Consider the following 20275-nt stretch of genomic DNA (forward strand, 5'->3'; position numbering starts at 1 on the left):
CAAATTCGGTCAGAGGTCTAATTCAATTTAGAGATCTAATTCTTTTCCAAGGGAGGGGGCAGTTTTGTGCGTAGGGTTGGGAAAGGTGGTTGTTTTCGGTGGGATAGAAGGGAAAAAGTGAGATTTCCGGCAAGGTGGCGGCGAATTCCGAGCTGCTAGGGGGATGGGGGTGGCTGGTAGGGAGGATAGAGTTTTTTTTTTTTTTTTTTTAAATTTTTTTTTAGTTTTGTAATATTTTTTTTGTAAACCACTCATGTGATGCCACGTGTCAACGCAACCTGTTATATTACTGCTAGTGGAAAACTGACCAAATAGTTAGGATTATTAAAAAATTAACCTTAGTTGAGATTATTAGAAGTAATTTTCTCATAGTTGGGATTATTAAAGTGTATTTTTTTAAATTTTGGAGCCAAAATGATATTTAAATTTTGGAGCCAAAATGATATTTGAATTTTGGCGCCAAAAGCATTTAAAACTTAATTATTTTTTTTGAATTTTTGATAAGATTTATTATCCATTTATTTTATTTTAAAAACCGGATTATATATATAGTTAAGATATTTTAGTTGAGAAAAATAATATTTTCTTATTTAATTAAATAGAGCCGAATTTCCTAATTAACTAGCTAGGAATTCTCGGATTTTCTTAATGAAGAAAATCTTATTTTCTTAGTTAATTTAATTAGTGAATAATTGGTATTTTCTCAATTAATTATTTTACACAAAATATATTATTTACACAATCATTGTTAATCCTTAAAGTCTAACAAGATAAGTCCTAAAATCTAATCTAGAGGGCCAAAAATTAGAGCTTAGGAAAGCTCAAAAATTTCGGCCATCTTGGGTGATTCTGAGCAATTTATTTTGATAGTTTTTGTATTTTAATTATCTTCCTTAATTCTTATTATTTTCCTTAATTCTTATTTTTCATCTCATAAATATTTGACCATCTTATTTATTTACCTTAAACCATTCTTGATTATTCCCTAAGCAAAGCCATTTACCATATTATTTTTCATGATAACATACTTACCATAATTCTTAATTACTTAATCACCATAAAACTAAACTTTCCTTAATTCTTTAGCTCTCTTCTCCAAGTAATTCCTTAAACCAAAATTACCATAATTCTTCCTACATTTTCTTACCATAATTCTTGCATGAGCTAGCCTATAAATAACCCTTGAATCATAGCTAAAAACTCACACCAAAAGCTCTCTTCTTCTCTCTAATTCTCTTCTCTCTTTCTCTTATTTCTTGCGCCAACCACCACCACAAACCACCTCCACCGATGGTTGCCACTAGTACCTGACGCCAGCCACCCCTCCTGCTGGCAGCAACCATTTTCCGGTGAGCTGCTGCCACCCTTGTCGTGCCTCTCCTTCCTCTCCTTCCTCCTCTTCCTTTGTTTTCTACTTCTTCTTCTCTTCTCCTAATAATTCTATTATTATTATTATTATTATTATTATTATTATTATTATTATTATTATTATTATTATTATTATTATTATTATTATTATTATTATTATTATTATTATTATTATTATTATTATTATTATGGGGGTTTTATAAAAATTATTATGAGTGTTTTTAATTAAATACAATCAGTTAATTATTCAAGTTTATGATTTTTTATTTATAAGGTTCATGCACATATAGTTGGGGGTTTTATTTTAATTGTTGTGATTATTTGTTGACCTTATATTGATTAAGGTTATATTTAATTGTAGGACGGTTTTGATAAGAGTTCTTGAGGTTCATTTTTGTGTGTTGCTAAGCAAGGATCAAGGTACGTTTAGGTGGCTAGATACCTTTGAAATCGATTAGATTGAATAAGCATGTTTTATATGATTTCTATGATGATTGAATTAAATTGATTTGAATTATGATTTATGAAATAAAGTATTTTTAAAGGAATTGATTTTAAATAAATTTGAAGGATTGATTTTAATATCATTCTTTGAGTAATGAAATTATTTATCATGTTTAAAAGGTTTGATTGTTAAAAGCATGTTGAATTAAATAAAAAGGAGGTTTGAGTTGATTCAAAGAGGATTTATTGAATTATTTATTATAAAGCTTTACATGTATGATTATTATATTAATCTCACTATGCGGATTCATTTAAGACTAATGAACTTTGTATGACCTAGTCTTTCCTCACGAATAGCCTTTCAATATAAAGATACTAGCTTGGGGGGTGTGCACACTTAAGAGAGGAATTGATTTTAATTATTGAATTATTGAGTTATTGGAATTATTTTGAGAATCTTGAGAATTGGTTTTGAATTATGAGGTTGGTGTTATTGGAATAAATATTGGAATTTCATGATTGGTTTTAAAAGCATGTTTGCTAATAAATTGAGTTTACTTATCTTGCACTTATCGTACTTAGCATATTTTTGCTAATCCGTATTTCCTATTTGTTTTTGGTTCGCCCTATTTACCTTATTGGTAAGCAGTGCTAACTATTTTCAGGTGGAGTCAATAAATGAGCATTTGGGAGTCCCGAGATATTCTTCACCTAGTTTAGGAATGTTGGTCTTTGTTTCTATTATGAGTACTCACAACAATGGTTACTATTTTATTAAGTATTAATAAAGGAAGAGATAGAGTTTCTGCTGCAAAGTTTTGGTTTTGGTTAGTTTTCAGTAGTCTTGCGTAATCACGCGGCGGTAATACGCCTAAGTCTATCTCTACATTATAATTATAAGTATTGTACTGGTATTTCCGTAGAGGGACATTTGGGGGTGTTACAGTACGCATTGGAAAGACCATCCGTAATGTGTTAAAACATAGGAAATACACGTAGGAATGGCCTGAAATATATATCACAACATAAATCGAACGACGCTGCGAAAAATCGAAAAAAATATTGAAGATTGAGCCTGCTGTAGAGCGTCAGAACTGTCACATGGCGATAGTGATCAACGTCGAATGACAGCTTTGTCACATCGCAACAGGGTTGTCGCTAGACGATGGATACTGCTGTCCAGCAACAAGATCTGGCGATTCTACGCCAGTTTTTTTTATTTTGCCTGATTAAGTTTATTCGACCTTTCTGAACCCATATGTGTTTTACACATGGTTTTATCCCTTAGGAATTCACGCTCCGTCAATCCTAATAAACGCTCCGTGTAAAAAGGATTCATCCGAGTTTGTTGATTTCACCAAACATTTGAGTTGAGTATAACTCGCAAGGTCCCGTCCATCGCGCTAACCCTTCTAAGTTAAGGCTTCCTTGCGATGCCTACGAACTCTTAACCATGGACCCTCTTGGACACACAAATCCTTGACCTTAAAGAACTAGAGTCATGGTTAGGTGGCAAACTCATTGCATCATGTTGTGACTACTTGACTACTTGTGCATATGTTGTTTGTGATTAAGCTAACCCTTTGCTTTGACTTGTTTCTTGTACATATGTCCATACATACTAACCCAAGGACTAAAAAGACTTTGCTTAATTAAAATAAACCTATAAAGTATGAAAATGCACGACCTAAAAGACTTAAGGCTTAAACCTTTGAAAGAACGAATGAAAACAGATCGCCATAACGTTTTAGTTTTGGCGCGTCAACTTCTGATTTGTGGCGCATGACGATGGTAACCATCGCATCGCGATGGAACCATCGTCACGCGATGGTTCAGTCCTTCTTTGAGTGTCTTTGCATCGAGTCCCACTACCTCAATTAACCAGTTTAATGTCAATGTACAGTCTTGGTCTTGTACGAGTCTTCCTACATATTTAGTCACATGGTCATGACACGAGTCTTGTAAATATTATTTACACTTATGAGTCTTCACACACACCTTGTGCATATTGTCTGTCATGACAACGTCTTAGGCCCATGCATGAGTCATCCTTTTTGTCATTTGAGTTGAGGGCCCGTCCTATTCCTAGAAATTTCCATATCTTTCCACAAATACATCCTTTCCCTTTACATAACTTTCCATACATCATGCATGCCTTACCATGAATACACTTAGACACTTTCCATATTCACATACTTTCGCTATACACATATACTTCCTTGCATACTTCCCTCTTACCTGCTTTAACCATACATATCATTCTCCCTCACACTATGATCTTTAGGGCATTTCCTTATCTATGCATGTTGAATCGAGTTTGAGTCATATGATTGACAATAAGTGTCCATGGTTTTTCTTTTTACAGCGTTTGGTCAAGGAAAGATGGTAGGCTGTCGTCGAGCCTACCAAAGATAATTCCTATCTTGGTCTCACTAACTAATAGCAAGGGTAAGAAAGGGTCGAATCCAAGAGAGGCGTTGAATCAACCACCGAGATACTATCGTTTAAACAAGCTAAATGAAGTCTAAATTGGTTGAGTTTCAAGTAACTTCTACTAGTTCAATACAACTAAAAGCTAAGGGGAGATTAACAATATTAAGAGGAATCTAGGGCTCGGGTTATACCACTCAACTTCATCACAAATCACAATTAGCATGCAACAATCAAAGTAAATTAATGGGATAAATTAGGGGAAGTCTTCTAAGGCACCCAACTACTCTCTCAAGCTAGAGGGATTACTTAAATCATGAATACAACCTACTCTCGTGGTTACATAGCATAAAACAAGTGCTAAAGCATAATCACGATGACATAACATTCCCTTGACCGAAAATTCCTATTCTCATGGCATTTCAAGTCAATCAAGAATAAGGGAGCTAACTTAAGTTCATCTCTCGATCCTTCGTTAAGAAAAGCTTGGATAAATATCTAGCAATGGCAATATACAAGAACTAAATAATTAAACCACTTAAGCTCAACTAATTAACATCCCACAATAACCAAATTAGCACATGCAACAAATTCTTTGTGACTACATTGAGGGTTTTACCCAAACCCTAGAAATTAGACTACTCACAATCCATGGTGGTTAAAGAAAATAGAGATTTCAAGCAATTCATGAACAAGTTCAAACTAAGGATTAAGCTAATTAACAATCTAAGCATGCAAGAATTAAGCAAGTAATTAACAACAATGTAGAGAGAAATGGAAAATAAGAGTAAGAAATAGTTACTATGAAGCTTCAAAGTGAGCAACAATGGTGGAAATTGTCTTCTTCAATGATTGAAGTTAAATATTTCCAAGCTAATAATTAAGAACTAAGTAATAATTTGAGGATTTAATGTTCTAGGATTACAAAACTAAGAGAAAACTCTAAAAACTTTGATATCTGTACAAATGAGCTCAAAGGGGGTATTTATAAGACCCCTAAATAAAAAGGACGAAGAAAACAAGAATCAGGCTCGACTGCAGGTCAGCACGGATGTGCTAGGTTTGGCACGGACGTGCAGACCAAGCTGTACGGACGTGCTGCCTTATGCACAGCCGTGCAGGGCATGGCAGAAGCTACTGTTTGGGCTTGAAATCCTGCACGGACGTGCCAGTTATGGCACGGACGTGCAGCCTCTTCTACACGGTCGTGCCAACTTAAGCACAGCCGTGCATGCCTTGGCAGAAGGTTTTGACTTTCTGGAGCATCCCTGCACGGACGTGCAAGGTCTGGCACGGCCGTGCAGGGTCTTTTAAGCCCTTTTCTTCATCTTTTCTTCTATATTGCTCCTTTTCTTGGCTTCTTTCTACCATCTTCTTGCTTCTAACCTCGGTTTAGTATCCATGGGCTTCATTTGGTCGTCTTTGGACCTAGAATCTCAACAAAAAACACTAACAACCCGTGAAGCATAGGATACACAAAAATTGCATAATAATAGAGTAAAAGTGAACCAAAACACTACTTTATCAAGTAAACTAAGTTAAAAAACATCCTAAAATCATATCAAATAGCAAGTTATCAAATCCCCCCAAGCTAAGCTTTTGCTCGTCCTCGAGCAAAACAAACATGTCAATCCCAAGGAGGAAAGCAACTTGCTAACATAAAACCAAGGAGAGGCAACAAGGAGGAAGCATAAATATACAAATCCGCATGGTAACAACCATAATCACTTTTAGCACAAGTGAGAAGCAATTTAAAACTCTAAGTCGCCTTAGAGGACGACGAGTTTTTATCTCGTGAGGGTTTCCATTGAGCTTAACCCACAACTCACACAAACCACAACAAAACTATCAAACTACACAAATTCCAATTGTTTTATCACCCAAGTTACCTCATCGGGATATAAATCACAAGCAAGTCAAGTGAGCAAGTTTCAAGAATTACCAATCATATAAATAACCACATGAGTTAGGGGTAAAAAGGGGAACTAAGCAAGGTTGCACTAGGATACTTCTTTAGACCTTTTACTAGTTCATTAGAGCACATCTAGATATTCCAAAGTTGTAACAAGCCCTCTTTCGGTTATAAAATCTCAAAATGCTAGTCCACCTCCCAAAATGCACACCCAAAGCCCCTTAACTACACTCTAACTCGGGAATTTCACAAGAAACAACAAAGTAGACAATGTGTGGGAGGCATCCAAGAGTTGACCTCTAAAGAAGAGAAAATCAAAATTTTGAGAATTTTGGGGGAGTTTTTGTCCTCCCTTCTTTTCTATGGGGTTTTTTTTTTTTTTTTTTTTTTTTTTTCTATTTTTTTTTCATTCATTGCCCTCGCCTCTTTTAACTGTGAGCGACTCTTTCTTTATTCGAAACGTGTGGCTTATTATGCCACTTATTACACATGATACAAGTACAGCTAATTCCCTAATAGAGTTTCATTTCGGGGAGGAGAGGAGGCACATTAAGGGCACAAGGGACCGCAATTTGATTCAAACATATCCTTCTTTGGGCAAATTTGACAATATTCTATGCTAGACGTGCAATTGAGCATTCATCAGCTTTCATTTCATATACACTAATGCAATCAAGATTAATAGACCTCTAAATGACCCCAACTCTTGCACACACTCTTCTAAAAGAACTTTTACTCATCATTCAAAAGTCAAGCGAGCAAAACATATAAGCATCGTCATTTGAGTTTCATCCTTGGGAAATTTTTTCATTTTTCAATCAATTTTTTATTTTTTTTATTTTTATTTTTTTTTGGAAGAGAAAAGTAAAGAGTTACAACATTAGGCTAAGCTAAGCATAAAAATAGAAATAACTATACATCTAAATAAAGAGATAGGAGAGGTATTCACAAGATAAGAGATTTGGATTTAGGGTATTGGATTTCAAAGGGAGCAAATTTGGATTTAAAGGATTTGGATGTTAGGGAAAAGGGAATAAACAACATGCAAACTCAACATGTAACCACGAGAACACAACATGAACCAATGACACATGAGAAAACACTCCCCCCAAGCTATCATAAACATTGTCCCCAATGTTAAAGCAATGCAAGCACAAAGAGAAGGGGAGGAAGAAACTAACTCATTGGTTCGGGCCCCCTTGGGAGCTTGAGCCCCCGAGGTAGGTATGCCGGTACACATTGCGGAAATCGCCCAACTCCGATCTAAGACCCTCGAAACTTGTTCTCATTCCGTCGAAAGAAGTCCTCATATCTTAGTTTGACTTCCTCATGGTCTCAAATTCGGTGTTCATGCGGGCAAAATTCGTATTCATGTTGGCGATTTGTTGCTCAAATGTGAGGTATGGGTTGTTTTCACCCATCCCTTGACCTTGGTACCCCTCTTGGAACTCGTGTTGTTGATGAAATTGTTGTTGCTGAAATTGTTGATGTTGTTGTTGATGTTGCTGCTCTTCTCCCTCTTCACCGGGAGCCCGAGGAAAGTCACTCTCAAAAATCCAGTTGCCTTGGTCATAAATGGCGGTGGCCTCCGGGTTAGGGAGATAGACATAGGGCCGCCTACTCACCAACCACAAGTAGGGGTGGTTCCCCTTTACATCCGTGAGCCACTTCATGGCCCTCAATGACTGCATGTCCAACTGTGTTGTCCCTGGGACGATCACTTCATCTGAAAAATCAAGGTTAAGAGCAACATTAATAATAGTAATCATGCCACTTATGGTGATGTTGCCGGATCCTGTGGCAACATCCTCAAGGTGGTCTACAAACCAAGACCCAACATCCAAGCTAGTGCTACCTTCACTAAAGTACCAAAGGAAGTAGAGCTCACTTGTGGACACCACCCCCGAGCTACCCCCCCTAGCAAACGTCGTGTTTGCTATAGTGCGCTGAGAAAGTCTGAATGCGGGGTAGATAATGGCGGTGGCCTTATCGGATCTAGGGTTAAACTCAAAAGCCCCCGAGATTCTTCTCCAAAAATCTCCCGCATTATAACTATGGGGTTGTCTATCCTTAGGTCCGATAGTTCCGGTTGTGGGCCACCCAAAAGCTTGGTTTACTCTAGCTATAGTCATTTTACGTTGGGTGTTCATGAGTTGGAAAGTTATATAGCGGGGGGTCCTCATGGTGTCCCGATGGGCATAAAGGGTTGAGAGGAATTCAAGGGTTAGTCTCCTATAGGTTTGGGCATGTAATTGTAGCCAAGATCCTAGGTCGGCACCCTCAAACAACATCTTAATATCGTCACCTACCCCTAGGGCATCGACTACCTCTTCATCGTAAAACTTAGTGGGCCTAATTCGCCTCCTACTATTCCTAAGGAAGTTGGCCGCAAAGGTCGGGTCATTGAAAATTATTCCCATTGTATCCACTTGTGGTGGAGCAACGGGAGGAGGAGGCGATGGGTTTCTAAGTCTAGCGGAGGAGGTGTTTCTTGGGCGGTTTCTTCTTGACATGGTTGGTTCTTGTGCAAAGCAATTAAACACGCCACAAAAATTCAAATCACCACACCAAACACACAAAAGCTCTAGGTCCGCCTAGACAACAATTTAAGGCTCAAACAACACCAACAAACACCGCACAAATCATGTTGGGGCTCTAAGTACACCACCTAGGATCAAGTTCAAGCAATCACAAAAACAACCAATATGGTCTTCACTATTTCAAACCACAACAATTCAACACCAAGCTTTGCAAAACTCATGCATTCATGTTAACAATTCATCACAACAACAACACAACTAGGCTAGCATGCTCTTCATTCACCAAATTAAATCCTCCAAATCCTACTCACTTACAAACACCCAATTCTCACAAAATTCATAAAGCACTATCAATTTCTACAATGCTTAACATATATCAACAATTATTCACTCACTACCAATTCAAATAACTTTTCAAGCAAAATTAAACACAAAATATGAAGATTTTAAGTATGAAAGTAGTGAATTGAAGGAACGATTATACCGGGTCTAACGTGGGTGTAAAACCCGCAAATAAACCTATCTAGGCTTCCTTTTTCTTGCTTGAGTCTTCTCCTTCAACCAATTGCTTTGATTTTCAACCCACAAGAGAACCCCCAATTTGATTTTTTTTGTTAGGGTTTGGAAAATTTGGGTGTTTTTTTTTAGTTTGAAGATGGAGAATGGAGTAGTATTTTGTAAATTTGTTGAAAAGGAGTGAAATTTTTGATGAAAAATGTTGAATGTGGGTGAGGAATTGACTGTTTGAGGGGTCTAAGAGGAGGAGGAAGAGGGAGTTTAGAGAGAGGGAGGAGAGAGAACCGTGAGATTGAGAGTAAGTGAGAATATTTTTTTTTATGCTAATAAACCATGCGAACTATGCCTTATACTAGGGCTGCACGAACGTGCAGCTTCAGCCAGAATAGCTGTTCGTTTCTGCCTTCGTGTGCACGGACGTGCAGGCTTCTACACGGACGTGCTGCTTAATTTGCACGGACGTGCAGCTCCAACCAGAATAGCTAATAGTTCTTTCTTTGAGTGCACGGACGTGCCAAATCCCAAATTTCGATCCTTAATCTTCTTGCTGCTTCTGCTCTCATTTGTACGGACGTGCAGACCTGATGGTGCACAGTTTTAAGTGTCTTTTTTTTTTTTTTTTTTTTTTTTTTTTTTTTTTTTTTTTTTTGTATTACTCCTCTTTTCAACAAATACCTACAAAAGATATTATTTTGTAAAAAAAAGGGTTAGTAATAATAAAAATAGGGATATTCTATTTGGTGGCCTCGTGGTTTTAAAAATTCTACATGGAAGACGAACTTTTTTTGGACTCTCTTCAGTGGCACCAAGGTTTAGAAAAATTGACCATAGTGGCCTTTTTTATATTTATGGCTAACCTTTTTAGTTAAAATGGTTAACCTTTGGTTTTTTTTTATTAAAAAAAATTAAAAAAAAGACAAAAAATTCCCAAAAATTCCCAGCCACTCCACAAACAAATGAAATAATAGTTTATGAGAGAGAGTGAGGAACTCGGGTTGCCTCCCGGAAGCGCTTCTTTAACGTCACTAGCTTGACGACATTGCGGGATCAAGTGTTAGTGGGGAACATCGAATTCATCAAGGTGAACAACCTTGGCCTCTTCATTCACAAAACCGCCAAAGTATGCCTTTAGCCTTTGGCCATTCACTTTGAACGGTTCACCATTGTCATTGGAGATTTCAATTGCACCATATGGAAACACCTTCTTGACGGTAAAAGGTCCACTCCATCTTAATTTTAGCTTACCCGAAAACAACTTCAACCGGGAATTGAATAGTAAGACCTTGTCACCTTCTTTGAACTCCCTTTAGTTGATATGCTTGTCATGCCAAGCCTTGGTCTTTTCTTTGTAGATCTGTGCATCCTCATATGCATCCAATCTTAGCTCTTCCAAGGCATGGAGGTCAAGCAACCTCTTTTCACCGGCACTTTGAAGGTCAAAGTTCAACGTTTTAATAGCCCAATGAGCACGATGCTCAAGTTTTACCGGCAAATGGCATGACTTCCCATATACAAGCTTCTAAGGTGTGGTGCCAATGGGAGTCTTGAGTGCGGTGCGGTAGGCCCATAGAGCATCATCTAGCTTCATAGACCAATCTCTTTGTAGGGTTTCGTAGTGACCCGACACTACGCGGAAGGAAACCCACCAAGACCCGCTGATGAGTGACATTTATGTCACTCTTAGGGGTAGTATTTAGGTCTTTTTCCTCTTATTTTTCTTAGGTTTTTCCACCTCATTTATCCTCTTATGGCTTCTTTATGTGATGATGAAAAGTAATGCTTATTTGCGCTTATTTTGATAATCTTTATGCATTATTTTATCATCCCCATGCTCTCGTGAACTTTGGTATCTTCTGCAGGTTCCATGACGGTCCTATGCACGGTGGGAGGCCCCTTGGCCAAGTATGGAAGCCATGGACAAAGGCAAGAGGAGCAAAAGGGAAGGAGAGGAAGAAAGAAAAGGAAGTGCAAGAGGAGGTGTGGCCGAACCTCTGAAAGGTCCGGTCGAACCTAGGTGTGGTCAAACTTTTGAAAAGTTTGACCGAACCTCCAGGGTGCAGTGAAGGCAGTGTCAAACCAGTTTTCAGCAATTTTGCAGGAGAGGTCGAACCTCAAAAGTTCGACCAAACAAGGATCAGGGAGGTTCGACCGAACCTACACAGGGTTCGACCGAACCTACACAGGGTTCGACCGAACCTACCCTGAGTCCGACCGAACCTACCCAGAGTTCGGTCGGACCTTTTCCCGATCTCAGCCAATTTTGTATGGACTATTTAAGGTCCTTTTGAGATCGTTTTTCGAGGGAGAAGAAAGACAGTAGCCTAGTTTTCAGAAACCTCTCTTAGTTTGAAACATTCCTTAGGATTAATTTAGCTTAGTTTTCATTAAATCAAATCATTGTATTAGTGAAATTCAAGAATTATTCTCAAAGTTTGGCAATTTGTATTCAACATTTGAAGCTTCAATTAGTAATTTCTCCAACCTTCTTCCTTTTAATTTCAGATTTTATTTGGTATTTGCATGTTATTTAAATATTCTTAGTTCTTGGTAATTTGTTATTGGATGATAGTTATTTCAATTGTTAACCACTTTTCCCCAATTATTGAAGTATTTAGAACCCTAATTCTTGATTGCATGTTGATAAACATGAGTTGTGAGTAGTCTTCTTGCTAGGGGTTGGGTGAAGCTCGACCTTTTGGGTTAACTATGCAAATGTGGGAGAAGCATTGATGTTTGTATTGCAATTAAATTGATTATATGAGATTGCTTGTTAGTTCCTCATGATAGGTTTAGCTACCCTTGACTAAGGAGCTTGATAGTATCATATGCCTAATTTGACATGGAAGTGTAAATTGAGTACATCATTACTTATTGTAATTTGATTATGTATCATCTATTGCTAAACTAATGAGGAATCTAAGTTTAGTAGTGTGAGTTGTTTTCTAATTGCATGAGGTTGATTTTACATATAGTCCTTGCTATATCTTGTCTATTTTACTCCCCGTTTGCCTATTTGCCTTGGTTGAGTGGATCTCATTCCCTAGTATCTTTAATTCATTGATTTAGAACCATAGTTTGTTTGTCTTCTTGACGAACCCCAATTCACCAATTGACTTCGAGTTAGCTTAAGTGTAAAGATCTTTGGCAATCATATCCCGTTCCTTGTGGACCGAACTCTTACTTGTCATTATGCTTGGTTTGTAAGGTGTTTGTTAATAAATGTGTTTGATTGAGTGTGGAATGTACGACCGTTCTAACGCCCATCAAAATGGCGCCGTTGCCGGGGAACGGTGTTGTTGATAGCTAATTGATTACTTGAGTCTAGTTCACCATAAAAAAATTTTCAAAAAGATTGTTTCTTTTTGGCTTCACTTGTAGCCTTGGTACTAATTGCGTTTGTTGAGAGTGTATGCGTAGAACTCATAACAGGATCTTGGTACCTTACGATCCCGAGATTGAGCAAACTTATAGAAGGAGAAAAAGAGCCGGTTCTAGGCCGTTTACTACTCCCCCAGCTAGGGAGACCAATTTCGAGGAGGGTCGAGATCAAATGGGTGACGCGGAACCACCACCTCAAAGACCTTTAAAGGAGTTGGGAACTCCGGGAGCTTATAGAGCTTCAAGCGGCATTGCTCCACCCGTTACTCAAGCCAATGACTTCGAGATTCGGCCCGCAATGATTAATTTGATTGAAAGGAGGCAATATAGTGGAGCAAAACATGAGAGCCCTCTTGCACACTTGAACGAGTTCGAAAAATATTGTAACACGATCAAGGTAAATGGGGTAACTCAAGAGTTTGTGAGACTAAAGTTGTTTCCTTTTTCTTTGATAGGAAGAGCTCTTGAATGGCTTGAGAAGGAGGTGAGGCCTAACTCCTTGAGAACTTGGGACGAGGTCACCACAACTTTCTTAGGAAGATTCTATTCCCAAAAGAAGACGGCCGAGGCAAGAGCTTTGATCCAAGGTTTCCGTCAAAAAGCTAGTGAAACCATTTATGAAGCATGGGAACGATACAAGGAATATCAAAGGGAGTGCCCTCATCATGGCATTCCGTCATATCAAGTGCTTCAAATTTTCTATGGGGGCTTGAGCCCACAAGGAAAGACTAGCTTGGATGCAGGAGCGGGTGGCCCGATTATGAACAAGACGGAGGAGCAAGTCATAGAGATAATTGAGGATGTGGTGAGGCACCACATGGATTGGCAAGAAGGAGAGAGAGATTTTCTAAACAAGGGAGGAAATGCGGTTTACTCCGTTGATCACCTTAATGCCATCAACAATTTGACCTCCCAAATCGCCAACCTTGGAAAGGAGATGACGTCCATTAAGGCAAAACTAGAGACCTCTAGTTCAACACAAGAGCATCCCTCCCAATCTAAGGGGAGAGGTATGAATTCTAACTCTTCTCCCTCTACTTCTAATAACATGCCTCATGGATGTTTTTTTTTGTGAAAATTGTGGGTCTTATGACCATGATACCTCTTCTTGTAATTATGATTTCCAACCCCAACCCCAATACGAAGATGGTAATGAAAATGAAAATGAAAAAAGTCAATGCCTTGTCTTATGATAATAGACATAGGAATGACAATCAAAGATACTTACCACCAAATAGAAGAGAAACAAGGGGGGAATTCCTATAACCAAAGAGGAAATGATTACGATTACCATAATCAAAATCAATGGGGAAGTAGGAACCAAAGGGACCAAAAACCCCAAGGTAACTACAACCAACAAGGTGGTTATGGTAACCATAATCATAATAATCAAGGAAACTATGGGAATCAAGGGCAATTTCACCAAGGGGGAAACTATAATAATCGGAACAATTGGAACAACAATAATAATAGAGGTTCTTCTAATCAAAATACGTCCAATTCGAATGTTAGAGGTAATAGGGCTTCCCAAGACAACCACTATGCACAAGCACCACATAGTAGGTCTAGCTTGGAGGAAATGATGGAAAATCAAACTAAAATGTTCAATTCTTTCATGGCCTCAAGTGAAAAGAAATTTAGTGAAGTGATGACCCATAATAAAATGCTAGAGACACAAATTTCACAATTGGCCAATTCTTTGAAGGAAGGGACTAGCACTTCTAAACTACCACCCCAAGGACTAGATCCTAAGAGGCCCGTAAATGTTATATCAACAAGGAGTGGTAAAGTTTTGGAAGAAAGTGTTCCTAAAAAAAGCAATGAGAGAATGAACATGAGTGAGCCTCCCTTTAAAAGTGATTTTGAACAAGAGAGAGAGCAAAACCATGAGAATGAAAAGGAGAAAGAATGTGAGAAAGAAAAATAATTTGAGAAAGAGAAAGATTTTGAAAAAGAGAGTGAAGAGAGAAGAGAAAAAGAGAGAGAAACAAAACAATTGCAACAACTACCATATCCTCACAAATTTGTTAGAAACAAATTAGATGTGCAATTTGGAAAATTTCTTGAAACATTGAAACAAATTCACCTTTCAATTCCTTTTACCGATGCTATCAAGCAAATGCCTAACTATGCTAGGTTTTTGAAAGATATTTTGAGTGGAAGGAGAAAGTGTGAATTGGTTGAAACGGTGAGTCTCACCGAGAATTGTAGTGCAATTATCATGAACAAGATGCCACCCAAATTAAAAGACCCCGGTAACTTTTCTATCCCATGTGCAATATACATGATGCAAATTGATAATGCTTTGTGTGACCTAGGGGCTAGTGTTAGCCTAATGCCATACTCGGTATACCAAAGACTTGGGATAGGGGAACTTCTACCCACCAACATCACCCTACAATTGGCCGATCGCTCTATTAAATTCCCAAAGGGTAAGGTAGAGGATGTTCCTCTAAGGGTGGGGAAGTTTGTAATCCCGGTGGATTTTGTTGTGTTAGAGATGGATGAAGATGTTAACATTCCAATAATTCTAGGAAGACCTTTTCTTGCTACTTCGGGTGCTTTAATAGATGTTCAAAGTGCTAAAATTTCACTAAAAGTAGGAGATGAGGTGATAGAATTTGATTTGAATGAGAGCATGAAATATCCAAGCTCTAGTCTTGATAATTGCATGATGATTGATACTATTGATTCTATTGTAACTTCTATGCATGAGCACTTGCTCACTACTAACGATGCCCTTGAGAATGTCCTTTTGAACAAGGAAAAGATAGGTGACCAAAGCAAAGAGATGGCATTGTATGAAGAGATGCTTGAAGGAAGTACGGAATCAAGCAATGAGCAAGTGTGCATGGGAATCACAACACATGATGCATTAGAAGTAGCTACCTCAAGAGAGGTAAGGGTGTTCCAATGGTAGAGTTGAAACCTCTACCATCACACCTAAGGTATGAGTTTTTGGGCCCCAATTCAACTTTTCCGGTTATTGTGAATTCTTCTTTGAACGAGTGCCAAACTCAAATGTTATGTGGTGTTTTGAGAGATCACCAAGGTGCTTTAGGCTATACCATAGATAACCTCAAAGGTATTAGCCCCGCTTTATGTATGCACCACATAACACTTGAGGAGGGTGCTAAGCCTTCCATTGAGAGGCAAAGGAAACTCAATCCTCAAATGGGGGAGGTGGTGAAGAAAGAAATCACCAAACTCCTTGATGCCGGCATCATCTTCCCCATTTCGAGTTCTAGATGGGTTTCCCCCGTTCATGTGGTCCCTAAAAAGGGAGGAATGACCGTAGTTGAAAATGAGAATGGTAATCTCATTTCAACTAGAACGGTGACTGGTTGGAGGATGTGCATAGACTATAGACGTCTAAATGCATCCACCAACAAGGATCATTTTCCTCTCCCTTTTATCGACCAAATGCTTGAAAGACTAACCAAGCACAAGTATTATTGCTTTCTTGATGGTTATTCGGGTTTCTTTCAAATCCCTATAAACCCGGATGACCAAGAGAAAACAACTTTTACTTGTCCCTATGGAACTTTTGCATATAGGAGGATGCCCTTCGGGCTTTGCAACGCACCGGCAACCTTCCAAAGATGCATGATGAGTATTTTTGGGGACATGCTTGAAGCCGAAATGGAAGTTTTCATGGATGATTTCTCGGTAGGGGGCCTTTCGTTCGAGGATTGTTTGTCCAACTTGGGCAAGTGCTTGACAAGATGTGAGAAGGTCAATTTGGTTTTGAATTGGGAGAAATGCCACTTTATGGTGGAAGAGGGAATTGTCCTTGGTCACAAGATTTCAAACAAAGGGATTGAGGTTGACAAGGCCAAAGTTGAAGTGATAGAAAAGCTTCCGCCACCAATCAATGTGAGAGAAGTAAGGTCATTTTTGGGGCATGCCGGGTTCTATAGGAGATTCATCAAGGATTTCTCACAAATTGCTAGACCCCTAAATGCTCTTCTTCAAAAAGATGCCATCTTTATTTTTGATGAAGAGTGTCTCCAAGCTTTCAACAAATTAAAGGAGGCTTTAATCTCAACTCCAATTGTGCAAGGGCCAAGATGGGATTTGCCATTTGAACTTATGTGCGATGCAAGTGATGTTGCGATTGGAGGAGTATTGGGGCAAAGGGTAGAGAAGAGGCTTCACGTGATTTACTACATGTCTAAGACCTTGAATGAAGCTCAACGGAACTACACCACAACGGAGAAAGAGTTTCTTGCCGTGGTTCATGCTTTTGAGAAGTTTTGGAACTACCTCATTGGTTCCAAAACTATTGTCTACACTGATCATGCGGCTATTAGGTACCTTGTGGCAAAGAAAGAGTCCAAGCCTCGTCTTCTTCGTTGGGTGCTATCACTTCAACAATTCGATGTAGAGATTCGGGACAAAAAAGGGGCCGAAAATGTGGTTGCGGATCATCTATCCCGGTTAGAGAACGTGCAAGATAATGACGATGGGGTCCCAATTTGTGATGAGTTAAAAGATGATGTGCTTTACTTGTTGGCCGAGAAAGATCTTCCTTGGTTTGCGGATTTGGTGAACTATTTGGCTTGTGGGGAGTTTCCTCCAAATGCTTCAAGGAACCAGAAGAAGAAGTTGAAAAGGGAAGCAAGGCATTACATATGGGATGATCCGATCCTTTTCAAAAGAGGAGTAGATGGTTTACTCCGTAGATGTGTGCCAAATGATGAAGTGAAGAGTGTTTTAAAGATGTGCCACTCCGATCCTTGTGGAGGGCACATGGGTGCCAACAAAACAGCCTTGAAAGTACTACAAAGCGGGTTATGGTGGCCTCATATCTTCAAAGATTCATGGGGTTTTGTGAAAACATGTGACTCTTGCCAAAGAACCGGTAATGTTTCGAAGAGAAATGAAATGCCTCAACAACCGATTCTTGAACTTGAGGTGTTTGATGTGTGGGGCATTGATTTCATGGGACCTTTTCCCTCATCTAATGGAAATCAATACATCCTTGTGGCGGTTGATTATGTTTCTAAATGGGTTGAAGCCATTGCCTCCCCAACTAATGACCACAAGGTAGTGATGAAGATGTTCAAAAAGGTGATATTTCCAAGATTTGGGATCCCTAGAGCAGTGGTTAGCGATAATGGTTCTCATTTTATTCATAATGTGTTTCAAAAAGATGCTGAGAAAGAATGGGGTCCATCAACGCTTTGGCACGACTTATCACCCACAAACAAGTGGGCAAGCGGAGGTTTCCAATCGCCAAATCAAGGTAATTCTTGAGAAAACAGTGGCTAGGAATAGGAAAGATTGGTCGGACAAGCTAGATGATGCCCTTTGGGCCTATAGAACCGCTTTCAAAACCCCCATCGGCACTACCCCCTACCGGCTTGTATATGGTAAGTCTTGTCACCTTCCGGTTGAACTTGAACACCGTGCTCAATGGGCTATCAAAAAGATCAACTTTGATTTGGCGAGTGTGGGTGAACAAAGGTGGCTAGACTTGCATGAGTTAGAGGAACTACGGATGGATGCTTATGATTGTGCAAGCTTGTACAAAACCCGGTCAAAGGAGTGGCATGACAGGCAAATTGAAAAGAAGACCTTCAATGTTGGAGATAAGGTGTTGCTTTACAATTCAAGGATGAAACTATTTCCCGGAAAACTCATGTCAAGGTGGAGTGGTCCATTCACCGTTAAGGAGGTGTTCCCCCATGGAGCCGTTGAGCTAAATGATTTGGATGGATCGAGGTCATTCAAGGTCAATGGGCATCGCCTCAAGCTTTATTATGAGGATGCTCATGTTGGTTTGATTGAGTCAATGCAATGCAATCTCATCTTTTGAGTGTGTGAAGTACGTCAAGCTAGTGACGTTAAAGAAGCGCTTCCGGGAGGCAACCCGAGTTTCTAACCCTCCTCTATTCTATTTGCTTGATGTTTTCTTTTCTTCTTTCACAACTTTGGATTGATGGTTTTGCGTGTATTTGGTTTGTGTTGGTATTCTTGTTTGTCTTGCCTTAAAAAGGAATGCATTTTCCATATACCTTAGGCATGATTGTGTTGTATTTTAGTGTGTCTTGAGGAGAAGTTTTGTGCAAATTTTCAGATAGAGGGATTTAGGGGTGTTCGACCAACCTGCAACAAGGTTCGGCCGAACTTTGCAAAAGTTTGACCGAACCACCCAAGAGTTCGGCCGCTCCTCCCCTAGAACTCAAAATGGGCTAAAAACTGTCGGATTCTGGAAAATCAAAAAGTTCGACCGAACTTTTCAAAAGTTTGGTCGAACCTATGCTGGTCCGACCGAACCCCCAGAAAGTTCGGCCGCTCCTGTTCTGGAAATCAAATTAGGCTGAATTCTGGCAGTTTCTGGAAAATCCAAAAGTTCGACCGAACTTTTCAAAAGTTTGGTCGAACTTATTATGGTCCGACCGAACCTCATAAGGTCCGACCGAACCTTTTTCGAGCTTGCCCAGAATTAATAGGCTTGAGCCGCTGCTTTCTCGCTCTTACTTCATACATTCGGCTCTCTCTCTCCCTTCTCTTCTCCTTCTCACCCTAATACTCCATTGTCACCCCTCCTTCAACCTCAAATCTCCATAAAAATCACTCCTATCTTTTTCCCTCCTCACTTCATTAACATCCACTACTCAATTCCTACAATCTCCTTAAATTTTCCCCAATTTCTAGGGTTTGAGTGACTTGAAACTTCTTGATTTCTACTTACTTCCAATCAATTGTGGTATGGTTATTCTAGCTTTTGCAAGCTCATTTCTTCAATTTCTCTTTGTTTTACCATGTTTTACATGTTCAAGTATGATATGTGGTATAATTGATATTGTTAGTCATGGCTTGTTTGATTTAAGTGGTTATTGGGATTTCCTTGTTGTAATTGGTTGGTTGTTGTTAGTAGAACTTGTTTCATGATGAATATGCATGTATGACTTGGGTTTTCATGATTTCAATTTGTTTGCTTGAATGTGTTAATCTTTCACTAGGTTGTTCATGCTACATTTTGATTGAGAAATTCTTGAGTTGGATGGAATTTTGTGACTATTACTCATTGTTCTCGGTTTGATTTCGATGAGTTTTGAGTGGATTTCATGAATTTTAGGGGACATCATGCCCAATTTCGCCTAGGTTTTCTTAGGATTTGCATTCGATTGCCATAGGATTTTTAGCTCATGCCTTGGTTTATAAGTGTCCATTAATGCCTTGAATTGTATTGTTGCTACCGTCTACATCTATTTCACAACTCATGGCTTTTACTCTCATTGCACACACTTTTTATCTCGACGAGCTTCTTGTGCCTCCTTTTGGCTTGAATCTTCCTAATGTTAATTCTTGGCGATTTTTGTAGATTCACAATGCATCTTTTTGGCAAAAGCAAGTCCAAGAGGAAGAGGACGGGTGAATCTTCATCGTCAAATTTTCCACCTCCACCCGCATCTATGATCATGGCATCATCGCTCCAAACAAACACTTTTGGGATGTCTATAAAACCCTCATAGACCGTCCCATACGATCTACAAGGTTCTTCTGCGGGAACACCTTAAGAAAGCTTGGCATCATGGATGAAGTAGTCCGGCTCGCACAAAACTTTGGTTGGGGCGAGTTCATTGACCTCCACGCTCACACCTATGAGCGCGTCACATTGGAGTTCCTTGCTTCCCTCCGCAAGGAAGTCATTGAAGAAGATGATGAAGGGAATGAA

This window comes from Chenopodium quinoa, unplaced genomic scaffold (genome assembly GCF_001683475.1).
Source record: "Chenopodium quinoa cultivar QQ74 unplaced genomic scaffold, ASM168347v1, whole genome shotgun sequence".
Lineage (NCBI taxonomy): Eukaryota > Viridiplantae > Streptophyta > Magnoliopsida > Caryophyllales > Amaranthaceae > Chenopodium > Chenopodium quinoa.